The 21,600-nt window shown below is 51.7% G+C and overlaps 1 protein-coding gene across 5 annotated transcripts in view; it reads right to left on the reverse strand.

The window, feature by feature from the left end:
- Nucleotides 1–21,600, reverse strand: part of bcor (BCL6 corepressor) — a 237,208-nt gene that overhangs the window by 33,724 nt on the left and 181,884 nt on the right. The window lies entirely within an intron of this gene.

A 21,600-nucleotide genomic window follows, 5' to 3' on the forward strand; every position in this document is an offset into this window, starting at 1 on the left:
TCTCTCTCTCCCCCCCCAGTCGCTCTCTCTCTCCCCCCCAGTCGCTCTCTCTCTCCCCCCCCAGTCGCTCTCTCTCTCCCCCCCCAGTCGCTCTCTCTCTCCCCCCCCAGTCGCTCTCTCTCTCCCCCCCAGTCGCTCTCTCTCCCCCCCCAGTCGCTCTCTCTTCCCCCCCCAGTCGCTCTCTCTCTCCCCCCGTCGCTCTCTCTCTCCCCCCCAGTCGCTCTCTCTTCCCCCCCCAGTCGCTCTCTCTTCCCCCCCAGTCGCTCTCTCTTCCCCCCCAGTCGCTCTCTCTTCCCCCCCAGTCGCTCTCTCTTCCCCCCCCAGTCGCTCTCTCTTCCCCCCCAGTCGCTCTCTCTTCCCCCCAGTCGCTCTCTCTTCCCCCCCCAGTCGCTCTCTCTTCCCCCCCCCACTCTCTCTCTCTCTTCCCCCCCACTCGCTCTCTCTCTTCCCCCCGTCGCTCTCTCTTCCCCCGCAGTTGCTCTCTCTTCCCCCCCAGTCGCTCTCTCTTCCCCCCAGTCGCTCTCTCTTCCCCCCCAGTCGCTCTCTCTTCGCCCCCAGTCGCTCTCTCTTCCCCCCCCAGTCGCTCTCTCTTCCCCCCCAGTCGCTCTCTCTTTCCCCCCCAGTCGCTCTCTCTTCCCCCCCAGTCGCTCTCTCTTTCCCCCCCAGTCGCTCTCTTCCCCCCCCAGTCGCTCTCTTTCCCCCCCCAGTCGCTCTCTCTTCCCCCCCAGTCGCTCTCTCTTCCCCCCCCAGTCGCTCTCTATTCCCCCCCAGTCGCTCTCTCTTCCCCCCAGTCGCTCTCTCTTCCCCCCAGTCGCTCTCTCTTCCCCCCCCAGTCGCTCTCTCTTTCCCCCCCAGTCGCTCTCTCTTTCCCCCCCAGTCGCTCTCTTTCCCCCCCAGTCGCTCTCTCTTTCCCCCCCAGTCGCTCTCTCTTTCCCCCCCAGTCGCTCTCTTCCCCCCCCGTCGCTCTCTTTCCCCCCCCAGTCGCTCTCTCTTTCCCCCCCAGTCGCTCTCTCTTCCCCCCCCAGTCGCTCTCTATTCCCCCCCAGTCGCTCTCTCTTCCCCCCAGTCGCTCTCTCTTCCCCCCCAGTCGCTCTCTCTTCCCCCCCAGTCGCTCTCTCTTTCCCCCCCAGTCGCTCTCTCTTTCCCCCCCAGTCGCTCTCTTTCCCCCCCAGTCGCTCTCTCTCTTCCCCCCCACTCGCTCTCTCTCTTCCCCCCCACTCGCTCTCTCTCTTCCCCCCCACTCGCGCTCTCTCTCTTCCCCCCTGTGGTAAACCAGTTTGTATTCCACTGTGTACATGCCTGGACATGCCTCGGCTGACTCCTCCCACAAGTCCTAGTATAAAGGTGACTGCTCCCCAGCCCTTTGTATTTCTGGACCGGTCGACCACTCGAGGCAGATCTTCATTCTTTTGTTAATAAAAGCCTTTAGTTACTCTCTTAACTCTCAGTCTTTTATGAGTAATTGATAGCGCATCAATTTTATTAACAACATTTTTATAATGGAGAAGATCCTCACACCGGCATGCCTGGACTTAGATCATCGGGAGGCGGACTCATCCACCAAGTTTACTCACTGGCTTAAGTGTTTCGAAAAATTCCTGACCGCCTCCGCAGCAATCAAATCGGACGAGGACAAACTGGATGTCCTGACCTCCAAAGTGAACCACCGAGTGTACTCGGTCATCCAAGACGCGACCTCGTACGTGGACGCTATCAAGCTCCTCAAGGACCAGTACACGCGCCCAGTGAACGAAGTGTACGCCAGGCACCTTCTGGGGAGTCGTAAACAACAACCTGGGGAATCGACCGTGGAATACCTTCAGGCACTGTCTGTGCTTGGCCGGGCCTGTGGTTGTAAGGATGTAAAGGCCGCCGTGTACACAGAGGAACTTATCCGGGACGCTTTTGTAGCGGGCCACAGATCCAATTACACCCGACAGCGACTGTTGGAGCAAAATGACCTCGACCTCAACAAGGCCTCTGAACTCGCACTATCATTGGATGCAGCCTACCGGGGCATGGATGCCTACTCCTCTGCACCGTGGACGCCGCGGGGAATGACAGCCTGGGACACGGTAGGACCGCCTCATAGCGCCGTGCCACCCCAGCCACACCCCAGCAACGGCCCAACTACCGCAGCAGTGTCCCAAGGCCAGACAGCAGTGCCCCAAGGCCAGAAATGCTACTTCTGTGGCCAGGCAAAACACCCCAGAGCGCGCTGCCCGGCGAAAAACGCGATCTGCTCGGGCTGCGGGAAGAAGGGACACTACGCTAACGTCTGCAGGGCCAAAGCCACCCCGAACCCCAGCAGCGCCGCGTGTGGGCCATGCGGGCCGCCATCTTGGGCCTCCCCGGCCATGTGCGAACCACCGGTACAGCAGCCATTTTGGACGCCTCCAGCCACATGGGGATCATGGACGCCGCCATCTTGGACGACAGCCGGAACGCAGCAGGCCCCCAACACCACCTCATCTGATACCCGCAGCGACACACCGACCCCTACGCTGGCATCCGCTACACTGGACCAAGCGAGACCGCACCAGCTGGCCAGTTCCACAATGGACATTAAGGTAAATGGTCACGATACAATCTGCCTTTTTGACTCTGGGAGCACGGAGAGCTTCATCCACCCCGACACGGTGCGGCGTTGCTCTCTCCCAGTCCTGCCTGCGCACCAGCGGATTTCTATGGCCTCCGAGTCCCAGTCGGCGGACATCGGCGGCTACTGCGTGGCGACACTCGTAGTAGACGGGACCGTGTACGATCATTTTAAACTTCTGGTCCTGCCCGACCTCTGCGCTGCCGTCCTGCTGGGGTTAGATTTTCAGTGCCACCTTAAAAGTGTTACGATGGCGTACGGTGGACCCCTACCCCCACTCACAGTCCGCAGCCAGCAGCTTCCAAATTGCCCGCCGCGCACCAGGTGCAACCTCTCCACACTCAGAGTCACCCCCCCCCCCCCCACTGTTTGCTAACCTCACCCCCGACTGTAAGCCCATCGCCACAAAGAGCAGGCGATACAGTGCCGGGGACAGGGTTTTCATTAAAACCGAAGTGGAGCGGCTCCTGAAGGAAGGGATTATTGAGGGCAGCACCAGCCCCTGGCGAGTCCAGGTTGTGGTCGTTAAGACCGGCGAGAAGCAGCGCCTGGTCATCGACTACAGCCAGACAATAAATCGCTACACCCTGCTGGACGCCTACCCACTCCCCCGCATAGCTGATATGGTCAACCAGATCGCGCAGTACCGCGTCTTCTCGACCATTGACCTGAAATCAGTGTACCACCAGCTCCCTATCCGCCCTGAGGACCGCCAGTATACTGCCTTTGAGGCAAACGGCCGCCTCTATCACTTCCTTAGGGTTCCCTTTGGCGTCACCAACGGGGTCTCCGTCTTCCAAAGGGAGATGGACCGGATGGTAGATCAAAATGCGTTGCAGGCCACTTTCCCATATCTGGACAATGTGACCATCTGCGGCCGTGACTTGCAGGACCATGACGCAAACCTCGAAAAATTCCTCCGCACTGCCCAACTCCTGAACCTGACATATAACAAGGAGAAGTGCATATTCCGCACAAACCGCCTCGCCATCCTTGGCTGTGTTGTGGAACACGGAGTCATCGGCCCCGACCCCGACCGGATGCGTCCCCTTATGGAACTCCCACTGCCCCAAGGCCCTGAAGAGGTGCCTAGGGTTTTTCTCCTATTATGCCCAGTGGGTCCCCTACTATGCGGACAAGGCCCGTCCGCTGATCAAGTCCACCTCTTTTCCCTTGACGGCAGAGGCCCGCTTAGCCTTCCACCGTATCAAGGAGGACATTGCCAAAGCCACCATGCACGCAGTGGACGAATCCATCCCCTTCCAGGTGGAAAGCGACGCGTCCGACTTTGCCCTGGCCGCTACCCTCAATCAGGCGGGGAGACCCGTGGCCTTCTTTTCACGAACCCTCCAAGGCCCGGAGACCAGACACTCCGCTGTTGAGAAGGAGGCCCAGGCGATTGTGGAGGCTGTGCGTCATTGGAGGCACTACCTGGCCGGAAAACGATTTACCCTGCTCACTGACCAGCGTTCAGTTGCTTTCATGTTTAACAACAAGCAGAGGGGCAAAATCAAAAATGACAAGATCTTGAGGTGGAGAATCGAACTTTCCACCTACAATTACGAGATCTTGTACCGGCCCGGGAAACTCAATGAACCCCCGGATGCGCTATCGCGTGGCACCTGCGCCAGCGCGCAGATCGATAGACTGCGGGCCCTCCACAATGACCTCTGCCACCCGGGGGTCACCAGGTTCTTCCACTTCATCAAGGCCCGCAACCTGCCTTACTCCATTGAGGAGGTCAGGACCATGACCAGGAACTGCCAAGTCTGCGCTGAGTGCAAACCGCACTTTTATAGACCAGACAGGGCCCACCTGATAAAAGCCACTCGCCCCTTCGAGCGCCTGAGCGTTGATTTTAAAGGGCCTCTCCCCTCCTCCGACCGCAATGTGTACTTCCTCAATATTATTGATGAGTACTCCCGTTTCCCGTTCGCCATCCCCTGCCCGGACATGACCAGTGCCACGGTCATTAAATGTCTGAACGACCTCTTCACCCTGTTCGGTTTCCCCAGCTATATCCATAGCGACCGGGGCTCATCGTTTATGAGCGACGAACTCCGTCAGTACCTGCTAACTAGGGGTATTGCCACAAGCAGGACCACCAGTTACAACCCCCGGGGGAACGGACAGGTGGAAAGAGAAAATGCGACAGTTTGGAAGGCCGCCCTGCTAGCCTTAAAGTCTAGGGGCCTTCCAACCTCCCGCTGGCAGGATGTGCTCCCCGATGCGCTCCACTCCATTCGGTCACTGCTCTGCACTGCCACTAACGCCACCCCTCATGAGAAAATGTTTGTCTTCCCAAGGAAGTCCACATCGGGGACATCGCTACCGCCATGACTGACGTCCCCAGGGCCGGTCCTACTGAGAAGACACGTGAGGACCCATAAAACGGACCCCCTGGTCGAGAGGGTCGACCTCCTCCACGCCAACCCCCAGTATGCTTACATTGCATACCCGGACGGGCGGGAGGACACAGTCTCCATAAGAGACCTTGCACCCTCGGGGGCCGCAGTAACCCACTACTCACTACCACCCCCCCCACGACCCGATATCCAGCCCCAGCAGACGGCAGGCCTGGGCCTCGCGACCCGCTCGACATCTACGAGGACGACACGCCTGTGCCACAGCCTACGCAGGACTCGACGCCGGAAGCTCCACTACCCCTGCCGTCGCCACGCCGATCACAGCGGCAGACAAGACCTCCGGAGAGACTCCAATACACTAACTTTTAATACACTTCACCCCGCCGGACTCAATTTTAAACAAGGGGTGAATGTGGTAAACCACTGTTTGTATTCCACTGTGTACATGCCTGGACATGCCTCGGCTGACTCCTCCCACAAGTCCTAGTATAAAGGTGACTGCTCCCCAGCCCTTTGTATTCTGGACCGGTCGACCACTCGAGGCAGACCTTCATTCTTTTGTTAATAAAAGCCTTTAGTTACTCTCTTAACTCTCAGTCTTTTATGAGTAATTGATAGCGCATCACCCCCCACTTGCTCTCTCTCTTCCCCCCCACTCGCTCTCTCTTCCCCCCCACTCACTCTCTCTTCCCCCCCACTCGCTCTCTCTCTTCCCCCCCACTCGCTCTCTCTCTTCCCCCCCACTCGCTCTCTCTCTTCCCCCCCCCACTCGCTCTCTCTCTTCCCCCCCCACTCGCTCTCTCTCTTCCCCCCACTTGCTCTCTCTTCCCCCCCACTCGCTCTCTCTCTTCCCCCCCACTCGCTCTCTCTCTTCCCCCCCACTCGCTCTCTCTCTTCCCCCCCCCGCTCTCTCTCTCTTCCCCCCCCGCTCTCTCTCTCTCTTTCCCCCCCCCGCTCTCTCTCTCTCTTTCCCCCCCCCCGCTCTCTCTCTCCTTCCCCCCCCCCCCACTCGCTCTCTCTCTCTCTCTTCCAACAACAACATGCCCTCGAAAAAGCCTCGGCACCGCCGGGCACCCCTAGCTAGTTAAGTATAAATGGAATAAAAAGCTACATCCGACCCAAACAGTCTTATGCTACTTTTCTATCTTTAAATGGTTCTTCAATATGCCCTCAGGTACAATTCCCAGCACTTCCCTTTCCCAACAACACCTTCTTCATGAACATCCTCAACTACTGCACCCCTGATAACTACTTCTATGTACAGTACCTGCATGATGTACATTTGTCACATCAACAGCTATGGATACCCGCATGATACATATCCTATTTCATACCACTAAGTTAGTGTTAAGTACTAAATGCATTCAACTGGTTTATCAGGAGAAGATTGAGTATAACAAGAGGGAGAATGGAGGACCCCCAAACCCACTTCCTTTTGTTGCATTTGAGGAGCAGGTTCTGCAAACCCCAGGAAGGGAGACTGTAGAGAAAACAGGAGGCTCAAGGTTCGTTACAGTTAACTTTCATTTGTTCCCCATCCTATTCAGTTGCCAACTCATTGTCCCCAAACCGTGCATTGCATTGAACAGGTCCACGCAACATATTTAGCTGAATGCTACATCTCACAAAGTTGTCATGAACATATCATTGCAGCACTTGTTCCTGTTCTCTTTCTATAATTATACCACTGGAAGCTGAGCAGAGGCCAAGGAAGTAGAGGAACATTACAGTAAGCTGCATTCTTCAATCAAACACTGCAAAGCAGCAGCAACACAGGTAGGTATAAAGCAAGGGATGTAGATAGCAGTGAATTTGAGGGGAGCGCACTGGCTGTTGCGCAGAGCACCAGGAACCATGTGGCCAGAAGGTCAGCTCGCAGCCATTCTTAGCTGTTGAGGATAGGGACCCAAAATTCAGGGGTCCTGCTTTGAAAAGGATGATTACTGAGCATGAAAGATTGCTGCAGTCATTCTGGTAGCTTTCAGCAAAGAGAGGCTACTGTAGGAGTCTGCAACACACACGTGCGATGTGGTGTGCTGATGCACGGGATAGAAATTTTGCAGTCCGTCGCAGAGCACATGGTAACTCCAGGGCCATCTGCAGCAGAGCCCGCTATGGCAAAGACCTTATGCCAGTCTTAGCATCTCTCACTGATAAGGCTTGACTCATTTCACTGCTGTTATTGAGTCTGCTGTCACACAGACCAGTGGACATGTGGAGACAGTGCGAAGTAGTAGCAGCAGGTGCACTGGCCAAAAATGATGTTGCTGTCTCTTGGGACAACACATCCATTGCCTTCTGCCACCCCTGTCGATGCCAGGCTGCCCCTGCAACTACCAAATCAAATCAAAAATCAAATCAACTTTTATTGTCATTGTTAGTGCACAAGTGCAGTACAACGAAATGTAGGCTTGCGGCTCCCGAGAGTGTACATTTAGATTAAGACATTTAAACATTCAACATACATTTGGCTTGTAATACATTAACATAAACATAACCATAATAAAGTGCATTGGCAGATGTGCAGGCTTTAGAGTTTATTTGTGGGGTTCAGTAGGATGACAGCCCTGGGAAAGAAGCTGTTCCTAAATCTGGTCGTACGGGTGCGAATGCATCTGTAGCATCTCCCAGATTGCAGGAGGGCGAACAGACTGTGGCTGGGGTGGGTAGGGTCTTTGATGATGGACCGTGACCTCCGTAAACAGCGTTTCTGGTATATGTGCTCTATGGTCGGTAGCCGGGTGCCGGTAATGCATTGGGCAGTTTTGACTACCCGCTGCAGGGCTTTCCGGTCATAGTAGCTACAGCTGCCATACCATACTGTGATACAGTTTGTCAGGATGCTCCCTATTGTGCAGTGGTAAAAGTTAGAGAGGATCAGGGGTGACAGGTTACATCCCTTCAGCCTCCTTAGGAAATATAGGTGCTGCTGGGCCTTCTTCACCAGAGAGGAGGTATTGAGGGACCAGGAGAGGTCTTCCGTGATGTGAACTCCGAGGAACTTAAAGCTGTCCACCCTTTCCACCACAGCCCCATTGAGATGGATGGGGGTGTGACTTCCGCCTTTAGACTTCCTGAAGTCCACAATGATTTCTTTGGTTTTCTTGATGTTAAGGGCCAGGTTGTTATCGGCGCACCACTTCACGAGATGCTGGACCTCCTCCCTGTAGGCTGACTCATCGTTGTTGGTGATCTGGCCTACTACCGTGGTATCATCCGCAAACTTGATGATGGTGTTGGAACCATGAACAGCCACACAGTCGTGGGTGAAGAGGGAGTAGAGGAGGGGGCTCAGCACACATCCTTGTGGGGCCCCCGTGTTCAGGGGAGGGGGAGGTGTGGTTACCTAATTTGACAGACTGGGGTCTGTTTGTTAGGAAGTCCAGGGTCCAGTTGCAGAGGGAAGTGTTCAGGCCAAGAGTTTGGAGTTTGGTGGCCAGCTTGTTGGGGACGATAGTGTTGAATGCTGAGCTGTAGTCTATGAACAGCATTCTGATGTAGGTCTCCTTACCATCTAAGTGATTCAGTGCCGAGTGTAGAGCAGTTGTGATTGCATCCTCCGTTGACCTGTTTGCACGATAGGCAAACTGGTATTGGTCAAGAGAGGCGGGAACACTGCTTTGATGTGAGCCAGGACCAGTCTCTCAAAACACTTCATTATGATGGGTGTGAGTGCGACAGGTCGATAGTCGTTCAGGCACGTCACAGCCGTTTGTTTTGGCACAGGAATAATGGTAGCGGTCTTGAAGCATGTAGGGACGACTGCCTGGGCCAATGACAGATTGAAGATGGCGGTGAAGACATCAGCAAGCTGATCAGCACATTCCTTGAGTACCCGTCCAGGGATGCTATCCGGTCCAGCAGCCTTTCGTGTGTTCACTCCGCGTAGAACACCCCTTACGTCGGAGGTCGACAGAGTGAGCACCTGGTCTTCCGGGGGTGGCAAGGCTTTGGTAGCCGGCTCCCTGTTGTCCCTGTCGAAGCGAGCGTAGAAGTTGTTAAGCTCCTCCGGAAGGGAGGCATCGCTAACCGGGGGGCTGGTGTTTTTGCCCTTGTAGTCAGTGATGGACTGGATGCCTTGCCGCATGCGCTGGGGGTCCGAGTTGTTGTGGAAATGATCCTCTATCCGCAGTGTCTGTTTCCTTTTGGCAGTCCTGATACCCTTTTTTAGGTTGGTCCTAGCTGCACTGTAAGCCGCTGCGTCGCCAGATTTAAATGCTGCGTCGCGTGCTTTCAACAGGGTTTCCGTTCATCCAGGGTTTCTGGTTGGGGTATGTCCTGATATTTTTATGGGTCGTGACGACCTCGACGCAGCTGTTAATGTAGAATAGCACTGTGGATGCGTATTCCTCGATGTCATTATGGGCAAACATGCCCCAATCAGTGCGTTCGAAGCAATCCTGAAGCTCCGATACTGCCCCCTCTGGTCATACTTTCACAAAGTGACAAAGCCTGCAGCTAGGCCATCTCATACCCCTGCTCACAGAGGTCAAGGGTCACTTCAATCTCAAGAGCTTTTCACAAATGCCATGTTTCAGACACTGGGGGTGCACATAGAAGTACTAGGTTAGATGTTAAATAATTCAATGCAAAGTGACAAAATTTGCAAATGATACCAAACTAGGAGGGGCAGTGGAATAGGAAGAGGCGGCTCAGAAATTATAGAACAAATTGGATAAAATGTGTATATGGGCAGAACAGTGGCAGGTGAATTTTAGTGCTGGCAAGTACTGTACATAGGAAAGAACAATCAGTGGTACACGTACTTCAATAATACTGTTGAAAGAGACCTAGCAGTCTTCAGAGCCTCGACACTCAACATGTCCAACCAACGCAGATCAACACAAAGTCAATAGAATGCTGAACTACAGGAAACTTTCGTTTAACCGGAGGTTAAAATTCCGGAAAGCTCTATCTACCGGCAAAATTCAGGAGCCGTTTTCTATAAGTTTTTTTACTTCTCGTTGCTTTTTTTTCCTAGTCAGGCTCTGCAAGGTCTGTAGCTAAGCAATAGCTTCAGCTAGAGACGCTTGCAGCTGCAGCCGACTGTTTTGAAGCTGTTGCTAAGCAACAGGGTTTGTTGATTCTCACGGAGCTGAAAAGCTCTTTATGTTTTAACATTGCCGCTGGTTTATACGGCAGTTTTGATCTAACGGCACCAGCTCGGTCCCGTCAGTGCCGGATACCAGAAAGTTTCCTGTACATAGCCAAAGCAGTAGAATGTAAGTCAGAGGAAGTTGTGATCAAACTGTATAGTGCTCTAGTCAGACACACCTTGAATACTGTGTCTAGTTCTGCTCGCCAAGACACTCAAAGAGCCTTGAGCAGATCCCTAGCATCAAAGGTCTAGGTTATGAGGAAAGACTGGAGAAACTTGGCTGTTTCAGCTTGGAAAGGAGGTATCCGAGAGCTCATCTTAGAGGTATATATGATAATGAAATAAATTGTTAATTGCAAAAATAGGACAAGGGGATTCAAACAATAAAAGATAATTTTAAGGAGAAGATCAGGAAATGCTCCTTCACACAAAGAATGATCAACGTATAGACTTTCAGATGAGAGTAGTGGAGGCAAAAACCCTGGAAGCATCTAAAAAATAATTGGATGCTGCAATTAGGTTACTTTAGGTCCTTTCTGGATAGATTAATTCAGATGGACTGAATAGCTTTTCTCATCTATTAGTATCTTGTGATCTTGTGTTGAATCCACACTGTACAGCAAAATTATGGAACACATAGCAAACCACAATGACATGTGATGCTTTGGCTGCACTATACTGGTTGGCAAACATGAGTCAGGCGGATGACATTTCTAAACGTGAAAAATTTGGTGCCTCATCAGTATAATTCTGATGAGCGCTAGCAAGCAGCTCGCTACACTGGGGGGGTGGGGGGGAATCTGAGGTTTCCATGAACGAGCCATGCTGGAATTCAGCACTAAAAGGGAGGGAGGGAGGGAGTGGGTGTGCACACAGCAAGAGGCTGTAGTATTCTGTGGAGTAGAAGGTCACAGCTGAGCTGGACATTTATTGAGTGGTAGCCTCAGAGCTGGCAAAGGTGAGTCACAAGCAGCACCTTCAGTCCCTTGTAAGCTGTACAGTAAAATTATGGAGCATGTAGCAAATCATGATAATGTGAGATGCTGTAGCTGGACTGTACTAGAAGGCAGCTCCCCGATCTTTCAAGACATTAGAATCGTTGCTTTACTCTGCTTATGATGTGCATGATGATGGTTCTCATGGTTGCATGACCTCATTATACATGAGCTCTGTTGCTGTACATGACTGCCATAAAGGGATTGTGAGCCAGGACTGCAGCCAATATCCCTAGTTTAAAAGATCTAGGGGGAGAAATTCGGTATAGCCCCGTTTGGGGCGCTGGAATTGGCGCTGCGCAAATTTTATCGGCAGGCGCAACTTATCGCCACCTCGAGCGATATTGGGTTGCTGCGCCCCTCAAGGTGATTGCGGCGTAAAATCAGGCGCTGCACGGGACTCTTAAGGCGCTAACCCGGCGGCGCTACTCAATTTCTCGGCGGCCGGGCGCAGCGCAGGTGCTGTCAATAATCGATTTCCCCGGGACATGCTGGCGCCGGCCAGCTCTTAAAGGGGCGGGTCAATTAGGATCAGCTGCCACACTCTGCGCCTTGTAGACCTCAAAATCAGCGCTATGCATTCTGCGGCGTTCCAAACTTTCAACAGATGGAGAGGGTGAGGCAGGGAGCGGAGCGCTTTACCGATGAGGCATTGGATGTTTTGGTTGGCGCAGTGGAGCGCCGGCGAGCTGTGCTGTACCCCGACAATGGCAGGAGGCCTCATCAGAGCGAGTACCGCAGAGCTTGGAGGGAAGTATGTCAAAGAGTCGCCTCCAGCAGCATCGTGCCCAGGACTCCTGTGCAATGCAGGAAGAAGTTCAACGACCTCACTCGGGTCGTTAGGGTGAGTGCCTTTTTCGCAATCATCTTCATCCCTCCATCTGCACCAGACTTTATGGCCAGAGGGTGCGCGAAGCCCCAATGGCCATCTGCCAGCCAGCACACATGGCCCTTTCTGGAAACACACACGCACATTCAGCTCAGGGCATAATGTAAGGGCTATTCTACCATGGGGGGCATGTGATGTCAGCTCAGGGCATAATGTAAGGGCTATTCTACCATGGGGGGCATGTGATGTCAGCTCAGGGCATAATGTAAGGGCTATTCTACCATGGGGGGCATGTGATGTCAGCTCAGGGCATAATGTAAGGGCTATTCTACCATGGGGGGCATGTGATGTCAGCTCAGGGCATAATGTAAGGGCTATTCTACCATGGGGGGGCATGTGATGTCAGCTCAGGGCATAATGTATCATCACTTCCCGTCCTTTCTCCTGCAGGCCAAGCTGGCCAGGAACCGGAGGGAGCAGCTTCGTACCGGAGGAGGTCGGCCTCACCTGCAGACACTCACGGACCTGGAGGAACGAGTCCACCAGATTGTTGGAAGCCGGATGATTGGTCCCGTCACCACTGGAGCTGCCGACCCCATTGTGCACAGCGATGGTAAGGTCATCACCTGTTTGAACACTCTCCTTCCACTTGTTCCCCCTACCAGCATGCTTTTTCACTCTGGACCCAAGTCAGAGCATTGCAGCACTCATGCATCCCTTGCTGCCACCCTGTCCTTTTGCTAAAGCCACTCTTCAGCCTCCCTGCTTTCAGATGCTGCATCACCAGCTCGGGAGCTGGGCCCTCAAGCTGCCACTGCCACTGACTCCGGAGGCGACGAGCAGGAGGAAGCCGGACCATCCGTACCACCCTCAGGCGAGCCAGCCCATCTGCAGACTGGGGATATTACTTCCCTGGAGGGGAGCGGGGGGGGAAGGCTCTGAGGAGGAACCAGATCCAGGACCCAGCGGGCTGCAGCAACGCAAGGGGGGTAGGGAAGCTCGGGGGCCGTCTCCCCGGAGGGCGAGTCAGACCGCGAGTACTGCTGCACAGAGCGCAGAAGAGGTGTGTGCCCTCGCAGAAATGAACGCCCAGGCTCGGCTCAGGCACACTGAGCTGATGGCTGCAGTGGCAATGATGCCTGAATCCATCGAGACACTGGCAAGGAGTGTCCAAGACTTCGGCGCAGCACAGGCAAGGAGTGCGCAGGACTTCGGGGCAGCACTGGAAAGGACTGTTCAGGGCATCGGGACATCACTGGAAAGGACTGTCCCGGGCTTCACCGAAGCACTGGAAAGGACTGTCCAGGGCTTCACCGAAGCACTGGCACCTGCCACGCAAGTGCTGAGTGCTACCACGCAGTCACTCGCTGGTCTCATGCAGATGCAGATTGAGGCCACGCGACCACTGACTGCTGCCACCCTCGCTGGATCAGGCAGGATTACCCGGGGCCCTTGCAGCACCACAGCAGGCCAGCAATCTGTGGACCAGCCGATTGGTGTGCATGCTGCGGTGCTGCCCCGTCAGAGTGCCAGTGTGTCGGCCGACCACAGAGCAGGTGTCCGCTCTCAGGATGACAGCATTCCTGATGCCAGCACTGGCACGTCTCCACTGCAGCTGCCACCACCTGCAGGACAGACTGCTTCCACCCATGCACAGTTGGAGCAGTCAGCATCCGGGCCCTCCAAGCCCAGAGGTCGTCCAGGCCGTCCCTCAGGGGCATCTGCGCTTTTGGACAGTCAGCAGGCCTCCCCCAGCCTTGATGTAGCCACTGGGGTCCCATTACGGAGGAGTTGCAGGGAGGGAAGGGGCCGATCTCGCAAGAGAAGTAGATCACCATCAAGGGGGAAAGAGTAGAAGGTGCTGCTGAGACGTCTTATTTGTAGAAATCAAGGCCGTGGATGCTGGTCTGAATGTTAGTAATGTTTTGGATAGTCTCCCGGGTGTGCGAGTCACTTATGTGTTAGAGTGTTAGTTTTGCTTTCTGTTGCCATTGCTTTGTCATGTTGGAAGGAAGCACATTTTGCAAAATAAACAAATGTTTTTATTTACATTGGCCATGTCTGCTATTTACATTCATATTGCCCTTCATAGGCTTTGGGTTATCAGAACGGTTCCATTCCTGCTCTTCGAATGGCACCAAGCATTCCGTGAGAGGGGCCTAGAAGCAACTTCTGATCAGCCTCTGACGGACGGCCCTTCCAGTTTGTGCCGTCCTCCTCCTCCTCCTCCTCTGCTGGTGCTTCAATGTCTGGTGGCATTGGCTGGGTGCGTAGGATAGCGAGGTTATGCAGCATGCAACATACAACCACGAGGTGGGAGACTTGCTCAGGTGAGTACTGCAGGGCGCCTCCGGAATGGTCCAGACAGCGGAACCGCTGCTTCAGCACGCCGATTGTGTGCTCCACAATGTTCCTCGTCGCCTGATGGTTCACATTGTAGCGCTCTTCAGCAGGGGTGCTGGGCAAACGGAGCGGGGTCATCAGCCATGGGCACAGAGGATAGCCCTTGTCACCGAGAAGCCAGCCTCCTGGGTGAGCCGGGGCCTCAAATAGGTCTGCAACTGAAGTCTGGCGCAGGATGAAGGCGTCGTGGCTGCTGCCTGGGAACTGCGCATTGACTGTGAGGATCAGCTGTCGGTGGTCACAGACCAGCTGCACATTCAAGTAATGGAACCCTTTGCGGTTGCGGAACTCCTCCGGATTCAATACAGGCGCCAGCAAAGCCACGTGCGTGCAGTCAATGGCGCCCTGCACCATGGGGAAGTCTGCTATTGCTGCGAAGCCTTCTGCGCGCTCCCGCTGCTTGTCCAGTGTCATAGGGAAGGAGATGTACTGCCGCCTCCTTTTAAACAGGGCATTGGTTACTTGACGGATGCAGCAATGCACCGCAAACTGCGATATGTTGGCTATGTCCCCAGTTGCGGCCTGAAAGGAGTCGCTCGCGTAGAAGTTCAGGGCAACAGTCATCTTGACAGCCACCGACAGAGAGGTCCTGCACCTTATCTGAGGCTGCAGATCTGGCTGAAGCAGGTGGCACAGCTCAGTCACCACCTCCTTTCTGAAGCGCAGCCTTCTGAGACACTGCTCCTCTGACATGTTCAAGTAAGAGAACTGGCAGCGTAAGGTCTGATGTGGCGACGTCTGTTGGCCCTCCTCCGTCTGGCCATGCCTGCCCCTCTCTCCCTGCGTCTCTGTGCCCTTTCCAGATGGTTCAGCAGCAGGACGTTCCCCTCCAATGCAGCCCCCATAATAATAGCGCACAAGAAAGTTTTCCCGTTGTAAATGCTCACCAGCAGCAAGGTGATGGTCAAAAGGCTGCAGTTCCTCTGCCAGCGCTGGCTCACTGGTGAAATGGCTCTCAGAGTGCAGCTCAGCAACTCTGTGAAACTCTCGAAGAAGTTGTGCTCCCAAAATGGCTGCCACTTTTATACCAGTGCAGTCCCCTTTAAAGAACGCCCCCCCAAGCCCGAGAGCGACTGGGGAACGTTCCAGGTAAGCTGTCCTTATTAGCGCCAGGCGGAACGGAGGGGGGAACCACTGAACTTCCGGTCCGGGGCGCCAAAAAGGCGTTGCACACTGAAATGACATCATGATCTGCCTGCGCCCGTGAGCGGGCGCTAAGATTTAGCGCCGGCACTAAAAGTCCACTCAATATGGGAAGAGGCGCGGGGTTCGCTGCGCCCGGGCGCTAGTTGGTTAGCGCCCCACTTCTCGGCCTCTTTAGGCGCTAATCGCTGGCGCTACCAACCGAATTTCTCCCCCCTAATGTTGTATATTTTTGTTGGGAGCAAGTAACAGGGTTACCTTAAAATAAAGGCATCACCGTTGAGCTGGACGTTGATTGACCAGTAACCTTGGTGGTTCCTATATGAGCCACTATTCTGTGCAAGAGCGCTTAGGGCTACATAGAATCATAAAATATTACAGCACAGAAATAGGCCATTCAGCCCATGAAGTCTGTGCTGGTGCTTTACTCCATGTGAGCAATTTAGTCTAATCCCACTCTCCTGCTCATTGTCTATACCCTTCAATATTCTTGTTTTTCAAGAAACTATCTAACTTCCTTTCAAAAGAATTTATGGAGTCTTTTACAACAGTTTGTAGCAGAGAATTCCAGTCCAGTCACTCTCTATGCAAAGACATTTTTCTAATCTCCCCTTTAATTCTTTATCACCTTAAATTTGTGCTCTCTGGTTACTATCTCACTCACCTTGGAAATAATCCACCAGTATTTACCTCATCATAACCTTTCACAACTGTGGAAACCTTCATCAGATCATCCCTTAATCTTCTGAGCTCCAGTGAAAAAAGTCCCAAGATTCTTAAGACTCTCTTCATAACTATAATCCCTTATACCTGGTAACAGCCTGGTGAATCTATACAGTACCTTTTCAACAACAACTTGTATTTATATAGCACCTTTAATGTAGTAAAACGTCCCAAGGCACTTCACAGGAGTGTAATAAGACAAAAAATTAAAACCAAAAGCATGGTCAAATAGGTAGGTTTTAAGGAGCATCTTAAAGGAGGAAAGCGAGGTAAAAAGGTGGAGAGGTTTAGGGAGGGAGTTCCAGAGCTTAGGGCCTAGGCAGCTGAAGGCAAGGCCACCGATGGTTGAGCGATTATAATCAGGGATGCTCAAGAGGGCAGAATTTGAGGAGTGCAGATATCTGGGGGGGTTGTGGAGCTGAAGGAGATTACAGAGATAGGGAGCTGCAAAGCCATGGAGGGATTTGAAAACAAGGATGAGAATTTTGAAATCGAGGCATTGCTTAACTGGGAGCCAATGTAGGTCAGCGAGCACAGGGGTGATGGGTGAACGGGACTTGGTGCGAGTTAGGACACAGGCAGACGAGTTTTGGATGATCCCAAGTTTATGTAGGGTAGAATGTGGGAGGCCAGCCAGGAGTGCGTTGGAACAGTCAAGTCTAGAGGTAACAAAGGCATGGATTTCAGCAGCAGATGAGCTGTTACGGAGGTGAAAATAGGCAATCTTAGTTATGCTGCGGATATGTGGTCAGAAGCTCATTTCAGGGTCAAATATGACACCAAGGTTGTGAACAGTCTGGTTCAGCCTCAGACAGATGCTAGGGAGAGGGATGGAGTCGGTGGCTAGGGAACGGAGTTTGTGGTGGGACCCGAAGACAATGGCTTCGGTCTTCCCAGTATTTAATTGGAGAAAATTTCTGCTCATCCAGTAATGGATGTCGGACAAGCAGGGTGTCAATTTAGAGACCGTGGAGGGGTCGAGAGAAGTGGTGCTGAGGTAGAGCTGGGTGTCGTCAGCACACATGTGGAAACTGATGCCGTGTTTTCGGATGATGTCACCAAGGGGCAGCATATAAATGAGAATTAGGAGGGGAGTGGGAAGAGAAGTCATTGCAGGTGATTTTCTGGCTACAATTAAATAGATAAGAATGGAATCAGGCTAGTGCAGTCCCACCCAGCTGGACGATGGCGGAGAGGTGTTGGAGGAGGATGGGGTGGTCAACCGACTGTGCACTATACTCCGCAACTGCAGCCTAACTAAGAACTTGTATAAGTTAGACATTATCTCTCTGCTTTTGTACTCTATGCCTCTAGATACAAAACCAAAGATTCTGTTTGCCTTTTTTATGGCCTTGTCTACTTGCACTGCAACCTACAATGACCTGTGCACCTGGACACCAAGGTCCCTCTGCTCTTCTAGTCTGTTAAAATCTTAACATTTATTTCTGAAATTTACTTCACATTTCTCTACATTGAACTGCATTTGCCACCAGATATAGGTAATAAAATCAACGTAAAAAGAATGCTAATCAAAAATATTTAATCAGAAAAGAGAACTTAAAAAAATGCCACTTTCAAAAAAAGTGCAATAAATTTTGAGTAAAATAAATATGTGTATACCCTAATGACCAAAACAGAGAAAGTGGTAAAAGGAAAAAAAATACTAAAATAAATAATACATTATAAATATAATGCTTTTGTCTTCAATTGAACTGATATTCAGTCTAAAGCAGGCAAGTAGTTCTCTTTCTCTGACTCACTCTTTCAGGCGTTATATTGCAGAAACTTAGTCTGTACAAAGCACATGCGATAGCCACGACGGTAGATCAAGGGAAAGAAAAATGTTATGTGGTTGCGTTCTGTACTAATAGTCTTAGATTAGTGCTTTTTTTTAAAAAGAAGTAAATTTAAATTAATTTTAACCTGTGTTAACATGTTTTTGATTAATGTGGAAGTACTGCAGTGATGAGCTCAATTTTTAAAGCATGCCCTCAGAAAATCAGCTCTGAGGTTTCAACTCAAACACAATGGCTATTTAATCCACATTGGGCCAACTTATTGGGCTTGATATTCATTGGGCCGTTGAGGCGGGATTGGAGGCGTGTAGGGGGTTAAAATCGCGAAATCGGGTGGCACGAACCCATCCCGCCTCCAAGCCAGTTTCAAAGGAGGCGGATACGCGAACTGTGCTGGGACCCGCCTCCCTGAGGCGGGAAGGTGATTAGTGTCAATTAACTGCCTGTTAACAGGTAGTTAACAGGCAGTTTTTAGCCTAATCCCTATTTTTATCCCTGAAGTGTGGGATACCCGACGGCTCCAAACCGCGCCAAGTTAGCGAGGCGGACCGTCTGGCTGAAGGGCTTGGCGGGTTCGAGATGTCCGGTGTTCAGGTGAGTGATGTGTGCATGAGTGCAGAGGTAAGTGTGTTTGGTGTGTGTAAAGTGTTTAAATAAGTTATACTTACCTTTACTGCCTCCCTTCCTTCAGGTCTCGGGAGTCCCTCATCTCACCGGCGCAGAAAGCAGAATGGCCGCGAGCTGTCAAAAGTTGCAGCATTCAGCTTTCTGTTCAGGAGAGATCTCTAAATCAGCCTGAGAGGAAGGAATTAACTTAGTGTACAGATTGTCAGTGTTTGACAGCTTCAAAGAGCTGTCAAACACTGATATTTCATCTGTCAAAAGCTCTTGACAGATGAAATGTCAATCTGTGACGTCACCTGTTGCCGGGTGGCCCTTAATTGGCCTGCTGAGCCCACTGGGCGGGCTGAACAAGGTCAATCAAGTGAAAATCGCGTGGGTTGGCCACAACTCGATGGAGGCGGGACTACAACCCCAAAAGTTGTAGTCCCGCCTCCTACACGCCTCCAGTATCAAAATCCAACCCATTACATTTAATACTCTGGCCAAATGGAGTTTCTTAGTTGATTCTACTTTGTACTTTAATTTTCTTTGATTGTAAGTGCTTTAAAATTTCCAAATTCCTTCTTGGGACAGCTTCATTTTTAGATCTATTCTATTCCATTCTCCCAGTTTTTCCATCACATCTTTTTTGACAATGCCATCTTCTATACCAGTGCTTCAGATATGTCTTCCTTTTTCCTCAACCAAGGATTCCCTTCCACCGTGGTTGACAGGGCCCCTCAACTGTGTCTGTTCCATTTCCCATGCTTCTGCCCTCACCCCTTCTACCTCCCAGAACCACGGTAGGGTTCCCCTGGTTCTCACCTTCCATGACACCAACCTCCACAATCAACGGATCATCTCTGCCATTTCCGCCACATCCAGCGCGATGCAACTACCAAACACATTTTTCAGCATTTTGACAGGGCCGTTACCTTTGTGACAGCCTGGTCCACTCATCCATCACCCCCAACACCCACTCCCCTTCCCCCGGCACCTTCCTGTGCAAACGCAGGAGATGCAACAATTGCCCTTTCACCTCCTCCCTTCCCACCGTCCAGGGTCCCAAACACTCCTTCCAGGTGAAACAGTGATTTACCTGTACTTTTTTCACTTCAGTATACTATATTCACTGCTCAAGATGCAGTCTCCTCTACACTGGGGAGACCAAACACAGATTGTGTGATCACTTTGCGGAACACCTCTGTTCAGTCTGCAAGGATGACCCTGAGTTTCTAGTTGCATGCCATTTTAATTCTCCATCCCACTCCCACCGTGACCTCGGCCTCATACACTGTTCCAATGAAGCTCAACGGAAGAACCTAAGAAATAGGAGCAGGAGTAGGCCATTTGGCCCTTCGAGCCTGCTCCACAGGAAGCTCGAAGAACAGCACCTCATCTTTTGATGAGGCACTTTACAACTTTCCAGACTTAACACGGAGTTCAACAATTTCAGATCATAACCACTGCTCCCATTTTTTGGGCAGCAGGTGCTGGTAATGGTTTTTGTTAACCAAAGGTATTAAGGGATATGGGGCAAAGGTAGGTATATGGTGTTAAGTCACAGATCAGCCATGATCTCATTGAATGGCAGAACAGGCTCGAGGGGCTAAATGGCCTACTCCTGTTCCTATGTTCTGCTGTTGTCATTTACAGCTCCTCTAGACCCATCTTTTGTTTCTCTACTTGTCCCATTACCATCCCCTTTTACCTTGCACTATCATCCTTTTTGTCATTTAATCATTCCTGCCATCCACCCTATCACAAACCTTTCCTTTTGTTCATTCCTCCCCTCCCCCCTTTCCCAGCCTCTGTACTTGCTGAAAAACCATTACATCTTGTAACTTTTTCCAGTTCTGACGCAAGGTCATCGACCTGAAACGTTGGCCCAGAAATTCAGGTCGGGGGCTTCCCGCGGGTGCAAGCCCCCGACCTGCACTTACCTTGCGCGCCGGCCGTTGAGCTGTGGGCCCCCGTGGAATTGCGATCCTGGGCCTCCTCCAACTGCCGGCGTGCAGTGCTTGCGTATCCCAGGGGCGCAGTTAGTTCGATGCGTCCCCTGGGATCACGTGGGCATGGAGAGCCAATGGCAGCAGGGAATGCGTCATTCATAAGTTTGACAGGAAGACCTGTCAAACCTATAAATACTATAAGCCCCAAAACATCACTAAATCTTCAAATAATTTTTTTTTTTTAAATCACATTTTTAAAATAAACTATAAATTACATGAAATAACAATTTTAAACAATAATTTAAATTTTTGAAAAAAATAATTACATTTTCTAACGGGGCTAAAAATAAACTCACCTTTCTTTAAAGTATTTAAAAATAATAAACCTGTGGAAAAAATGTTTTAATTTTAATTAATTCACCACTTACCTTGTAAAAAGCAGGCCTTGCGACTGCTTTTTACATGTCTAACTTCTGGAGACTTACCTTCCTGGGAAAACCTGCAAAAAAAACGTAAGTTCGATGCGCACGCGCTGCCTCTCCTGCGCACGGGTTCGACTTCTGAACCCCTTCTTTCAGGGGAACGGAAGTGCCGGTTTCCCGCGCATGCACGAAACCGGCACTTCCATTGGGCTTACGGGTGAGTACCCCGTGCGTACTCACACGTGGAGACCCGAATTTCTGGGCTGTTAACTCTTTCTCTCTTCACAGATGCTGCCTGACCTGTTGGCCCAGCATCCACAGTATTTTGCGGTGTTATATTCAGTTCTGTTCATCCAAGCCAGGCCAAATTTTACACTTTCAAAGCATTCAATTATTGATCTTATAATATTATGGCCAATTTAGGCAAGGGGCCAACTCCACAAACTGGAAATCCCAACCTTGAGCCTTAAATCAGCCTGTTGCTCATATTAGTTTGCCTCAGTCAGGGTTATTCACCAATATTTAACCGAGGTACTTAGATGGTGGCATATCAAAATATTTTCTTCCCTTTTTTGAAGAGGGAAAAATTGGCATCACCTGACCTGACACCATTTGAATAGCACCTCCTGTCAGCCCACCCTCAAGCAACACTGACAGTGGTTGTGGGCCTG

The sequence above is a fragment of the Somniosus microcephalus genome, chromosome 14, assembly GCF_052327205.1.
Source record: "Somniosus microcephalus isolate GS21.2 chromosome 14, FLI_Smic_1.0, whole genome shotgun sequence".
Taxonomy (NCBI): domain Eukaryota; kingdom Metazoa; phylum Chordata; class Chondrichthyes; order Squaliformes; family Somniosidae; genus Somniosus; species Somniosus microcephalus.